We start from the raw sequence: 6,777 nt of genomic DNA, 5'->3' as shown, positions 1-6,777 counted from the left end.
GATCATCCCAGGCTCATCCTCGTTTCACAGCATTTATCTAGAAGCAATTACAATACTAGGAGTAGAGCTATGATGATCATTGACGGCGAAGAATAAGGTGGGATTCGTCGATGGTTGCATTTCTCGGTCTGCATTCGACGACCTTCTCTTCAATGCCTGGAACCGCTGCAATAGCATGGTAATTTATTAGCTCTTGAATTTTGTTTCCAAAGAAATTGCAGAGAGCATCATGTACATTGGCAGTGCCCATGAGATTTGGACAGATCTATGTGACCGTTTCCGCCAGAGTAATGCCCCTCGCATCTTCCAACTTAAGAAGCAACTTATTATGTTGCAACAAGGAGCTCTCAATGGAGCTCTCAATATTAATGCTTATTATACACGATTCAAGATCCTTTGGGAAGAGCTTAAGAATTTTCAACCCCTACCTATTTGTCATTGTGGTGGAATGCAAGCTTGGTCAGATTATCAACAACAAGAATATGTAATCCAGTTTTTAATGGGGTTAAATGATTCTTCTGCACAGACCAGGGGTCAAATTTTGATGATAGAACCTCCTCCACTTCTTACGAAAGTTTTTACACTTGTGATTCAAGAGAAGCGACAACGGAATATCAATTATGGATTCTCATATTTTGGGAATCCTCTAGTTCTGGGTGATTCCAATTCAGCTTCAGCAAATGCTCATACTAGTAGTGTTCCTTCTAAAAGAAAGCGTGAGCGTCCTCAGTGTGTCCATTGTGGTCTTCAAGGACATACAATCGACAAGTGCTACAAGCCTCATGGGTATCCCCCTAGATACAAACCTCAATCGAAGAATTCAATGGGTGAAGCTCAAGCCCATCAAACCACTTTTGTTTTATCCGACGATATAGGTTCTGCTTCATCAGATGCAACATTGGGTGCTCTTGCCTCCAGCCAATGTCAACAAATTATTGCTTTGTTGAGTTCACAACTGCATTGAAGCACGACTGTCACTTCAGAATCACAAGAGCAGGGAGCCTCTTCAGGCTCAAATTTCCTTGGTAAATATTCTTTTTCATCTTCATTTTCTCATAATTCGATTCCTCCCAATTCCTGGGTACTTGACACTGGTGCTACACATCACGTGTGCATTTCCTTGCACTTGTTTAAAACCTCTCTTCTTTCAAGGAATTCTAATGTCACTCTGCCGAATGGTCACTTTGTTCCTATCACTCGAATTGGGTCTGTTGAGTTGTTTACTGCTCTTGTTGTTGATAATGTTTTATATGTACTTCAATTTCGATTCAATCTTTTTTCCATTAGTGCTCTCACCCAATTTCACCACTGCTCAGTACACTCTCTCTGAATCTTGTTTTATTCAAGACAGTATGCAAGGGAAGATGATTGGGATGGGTAGCCGCTTCGGAAATCTCTATATCTTGGATCCTGCCAACCTTTTCCCTATATTTTCTCGCATCTCAGCTACTTGTAATAATGCCACAAAGTCTAATCATCAGCTTTGGCATAGTCGTTTAGGACACCCCTCTCTTGTTAGGCTTTCACAAGACGATGGGGAATTGCTTGAAGACCCAAGAGTGCATAGACGACTGATTGGTAAGCTTCTTTACCTCATAAACACTAGGCCTGATCTCTCATACTCAGTCTATTGTCTCAGCCAGTTCCTTGCTAATCCAAGATCTAGTCATCTTCAAGTTGCTTATCAAGTTCTGCAATATATCAAAGGATCAGTTGGACGGAGTCTCTACTTTCCTTTCTCTTCAACAACTCAACTCAAGGCCTTTGCTGATGCGGATTTGGTAGCTTGTAAGGATTCGAGACGATCTATTAGTGGATTTTGTATCTTTCTTGGGAACTCTCTGGTTTCATGGAAATCTAAGAAGCAAAATACAGTATCTCGATCATCAGCTGAAGTCGAATATAGAGCAATGGCAAATGTGACTTGTGAACTTGTGTGGTTATTATCTCTTCTTCGAGACTTTGGCATTGAACACAAGCAACCAACAATTTTATACCGTGATAATGAAGCAGCCCTCCACACTGCAGCCAATCTGGTGTTTCACAAGCGGACCAAGCACATTGAGATAGATTGCCATCTTGTCTGAGAAAAAATACAAGCAGATTGTCTCAAAACACTCCATGTCTCTTCTCAAAACCAGATTACAGATCTTCTAATCAAACCACTTTTTCCAAACCAGTTCAAGTTTCTTTTTCACAAGATGGGAATTCATAATATTCATTATCCACCTTGAGGGAGAGTATTAAAGTAGCAGCGTATTCTTCGTAATAACTCGGTCCTTACATAAGAAATTACCCTTTGTGTTTTTGTTTTTTACATTTTTAGATATGTTGAGCTGTATAGTTAGTTAGTAGAAAGTTCCAGAACTTGTATATATACCTCCTTTTTGTACTTTGTTTGTTTACACGGTTCAAGAATGAAAACAGAGCAATTTTTTTGCTATCGTGAATCTTTATTTTCTTTCTCATTTTTTTGGTTGAAACCAATAATAGTCTTTATTATATTTTTTTTTTTTTGAAAAAGTTGTTTTTAAAAATAATTTTTTATTTTGATTTTGTAAAAAAGAAAATTATAAATTTAATTTATATCATATAAAATAAATCTAATTCAAGTTTTATTAAAAATGTAATTTTTAAATTTTTAATAAAATATGAATAATAATATTTTAATAAAATCAGAAATTATATATTTTATAAATATCATTGAAATAGATTTATTTTATTAAAATAAATAATAATTTAAAATTAATAATTCCTAATATTATTTTTAAAAGTTATTGAACTTATTATTTTATTTTAAAAAATTGTTTTTCAACAACAATAATCAAAGAGTGACATTAATTTTTAAAAACAATTTTGTTATCACAAACTCAAATAGGTTGTTAAATTTTTTAAAATTCTCTTTTTTATATTTATGACAAAGCCATAAATAATGAAAAATTTTAAAATATATGAATTTTTAAATAATTTCTTTTTATGTTTAGGTTTTTAAATTTTTATGATCATTAAAGCGTTAAATTTAAATTTGGTTCACTGCTCTTTTTCTCCTAGTTTCTTTGCTTTTTGGCTTTCACTTTAATGATCAAATTTTAATTTCATGCAAATTTAAATCGAAAGGTTGTAAGATGATGAGAGACATATTTGATATAAATAGGGATGGCAATGGGGCGGGTTTTTTTCGGGTACCCGCTCCTCCCCACCCCTAATGGGACGGGGTTAAATTTTATTAAACGGGTTTGGGACAGGTTTGGGAATGGTTTAAAAAACCCGGAGCGGGTTCGGGGCGGGGGCGAGTATTGCCCCACCCCGCCCCGTCCCGATCCTCCATCACACTTTTGCCCTTGAACTCTTCCACCGTTCTGGGTATGGCAGCTTCTTGTCGCCGGAAACCAAAGAGCTTCTTCTCCACTTCCAAGACTCACTAGAGAGGACACGAAGAGAAGAACCGGAAGGGGAAGCTGACCAATCCAGGTTGTGATGTCGTCAGATTCAACAATCGGAGATCTGATCGCGGCGGCACTGTGGCAGTACGTGAAGGAGGGGCGGCGGCTGGCATTACCCAGGGAGATCTGATCGCTGCGGCACTACGACAGTAAGCGAAGGAGGGGCGGCGACTGGCGTTACCCACGGAGATCTGATCGCGACGGCACTGCGACAGTACGCGAAGGAGGGGCGGCAATGTTACCCACAGAAATCTGATCGCGGCGGTTCTGCGGTAGTACGCGAAGGAGGGGTGGTGGTTGGCTTTATCCAAGGAGATCTTATCGCGGCGGCACTGCGGCAGTAAGCCCTGTCTCGTCGATTTCAATGGTGAATTCAAAAAAAAAAAAAGTTAAACGGGGCGGGCGGGGCGGGTATAGGAATTTATCGTACCCGCCCCGCCCCGCCCCGTTTAAGTTTTTAAATGGGACGGGGATGGGATTTGTTTTAAATAAACGGGGCGGAGTTGGGATGGGGGCGACCCGTCCCGAACTCGCCCCATTGCCATTCCTAGATATAAAGATGATGAGAGACATATTTGATATTGACTTAAAGTTGGCCATGTTTTAAAAAAAACACTGTTAGCCTACCTAAAAAATGCTTTAGAAAAAAAAAAGTGTTTTATAAAATTTAAGAAACATTTTTAAAACTTGAAAAATCATTTATAGTATATTTAAAAAAAATACTTAAAAAATATTTTCATTAAAAATATTTCGAATAGAGACACTCCCACCTCAAATAACTAAGAAAATACCAATAATCATTTTTTCAATGGTTGTACATTAATTTATAATTTATCATGGACTAAAAGTTGAATAAATATCAATTGGGTACCATAGATTTTTTTTTTCTTTTATTATTTTTTTGAGTTTTCAAAATTACTTCAATTTTTTTTTTCTCATAAAAATGCAAATATTTTATAATTATTGAAACTAATGGAACATATGCCATTACTTTTATCATCAAAAATGAAAATTTTCAATTTTATCATTAAAAATGAAAATTTTCATGTATAGAGATATATATCGCACTCCAACAAGTCTTCTCGTTTAATTGTAGATGACAAAATCTATTATCTTGGAGTTCATTTATATATAGTTTTTTTTTTTTTCTAAAAATGAAAACTTATAGATAAAAATTAAGAAAAAAAATAGTGTTTCTTTTATAATGTGTAATAGCCTCGAAATAATCATACAATTCAAAATTTTTTTTTTTTTCTCTATCAAAAAAGAGGTCTTACCCTTCTACGACATATCTAATCAAATTCAAACTCTAAAACCTAGTGGGATATAAGTAACGAGAGAATCAAGAAATTTTATCAAAAGCATGACAAGATAATTAAATAATGTATCATACTCACCATTTATATAAATTGTAATATGATTAGCACTACTTATTATTATTCAAAAAATTATATAATTTTAGATATTGATTACCACAATATATACAATTAAACAAGAAAATCACTAAAAAACATTAAAAAAAATGTTTTAGATTATATAAAAAAAAATTATAATTTTCAACAAATATAGAAAAATACTAAAAATTTCTATAACTTCACTAGAAAAAACCAAGGATAAAAATTTGGGGAAAATCCTTCAACGGATATTTCCTGATTTTTTGCGAGATTTTTCCCGATTTGATAAATAGTCGGTGGTCATCCGATAACTACCAATATTGTCGGCGGTCAACCGATTTTTTTAAGTCCAGAAATTTTAAATTTTTTTGTCGACGTGTGGGACTCGAACTTGTTCTATTGGATAAAAAAACATATATTACATATTACTGGTAGGAGTAATAACATATTCATATATACTTTAACTTTCATCTTTTTTTAATACAAAAATGGAAATAAATATATTTTAATATATTATTATCAAACACAAAATATTAAAACAAAACTTTAATAAATAATTTAGTTTTAACAATCTTATACGATTTAATTGATTATTAAAAATATAATAATAAAAGGGAATATGTGATCTTTTCCTTGTTTGCTTTCCGAGATAATACATCAATTTTACATTTTCTTCGAAAACTAATAAAACTTTTCCTCACATTTTAATAAACTATTTCATCTCTTTGCCTACATCTTCCCTCATACTTGTTGAAAGGGTTGAATCAGTAATGTTGCTGGTGTGGGTTGGTTGTCGCCTACTTCACTAGTGTATTCTAGATTCTTTAGATCTGTAAATTGGTTGCTGGTTCTTATAATTTCATATTCTTTTTTCAAGTAACATCTTTGTAGATTTTGTGTTCCAATTTTTTCCGTGCTATGTTTATATTGAGAAAGTGCCATCGGTGTGTGTAATGTGGATAGAAAGAATAAATTATCTAATTTTATAAATAAATAATCCATTTTTTAATAAAAAAGAAATAGTATATATTAAAGAAATATGAAAAAAAAAATTGGAAGGTTTTGAAAAATATGGCAATATAATATTAAGTATATGAATATATTATTTAGTTTTTTTATAAAAAATAATATATGTCTATAATCTTATTCAAAAAGTCATATTATCTTCTGAATCAATAAACAAACCTAAATTATTAAAAAAAAAATATTAAAAGGATAAAGATACAATAAAAAGGAAACAAATAAATTAAGTGTGATATATTATTTATTTATTTTTAAATTTGAGTTGAATTGGTAATTGTCATTATTATCTTTTAATATTTTAAAATTAAATCAATATTTTTTTAAGGGGAAAAAATTTACTAGGATTACAACTAGTAGGGTTTTGTCCTTCATTCCCATATATGTAAATATATGCATTAGATTTTGCTCATATGTTAAAAAACCCAATTCTTTTGATCATCTTCCTCTTCCCGGAAGATTACCTCACAACTAGTACTATAGTATACATTATAATGGCGGCTTTGTCCTCGAATTCAAGTTTAGATTGGGCATCACTTCCCATGGAAGTTTTCCATTCGATTTTAGATAAATTACAGTTTGTGGCGGACTGTATGAGTTTCAATGCGGTTTGTACAGAATGGCGAAACGCATCTTGTGAAAAACTTGAGCAAGTGCGAGCTAACCATAAACGTCATTGTTCTGACCACCAACAGCTCCCATTGCTCATGGTTCCTACCTCAGATACTACTACTAGCAGGGAGAGGTCTGCTTTATTATATGACGTCACACAAAAAGGTGGCTGCAAGTTTTATTTACGCCTACCTGAAGCAAGGTGTCGGGGATCTTCTCATGGCTGGCTGATTGTGGTTGATCCTTCTTTTAAGGTAATCCTCGTCAACCCACACTCTCGAAAATTCATTCGTCTTCCTGTCCTCCAA

The sequence above is a fragment of the Vitis riparia genome, chromosome 18 (genome assembly GCF_004353265.1).
Source record: "Vitis riparia cultivar Riparia Gloire de Montpellier isolate 1030 chromosome 18, EGFV_Vit.rip_1.0, whole genome shotgun sequence".
NCBI classification, from domain to species: domain Eukaryota; kingdom Viridiplantae; phylum Streptophyta; class Magnoliopsida; order Vitales; family Vitaceae; genus Vitis; species Vitis riparia.
Note: the sequence above shows the minus strand (reverse complement) of the source record.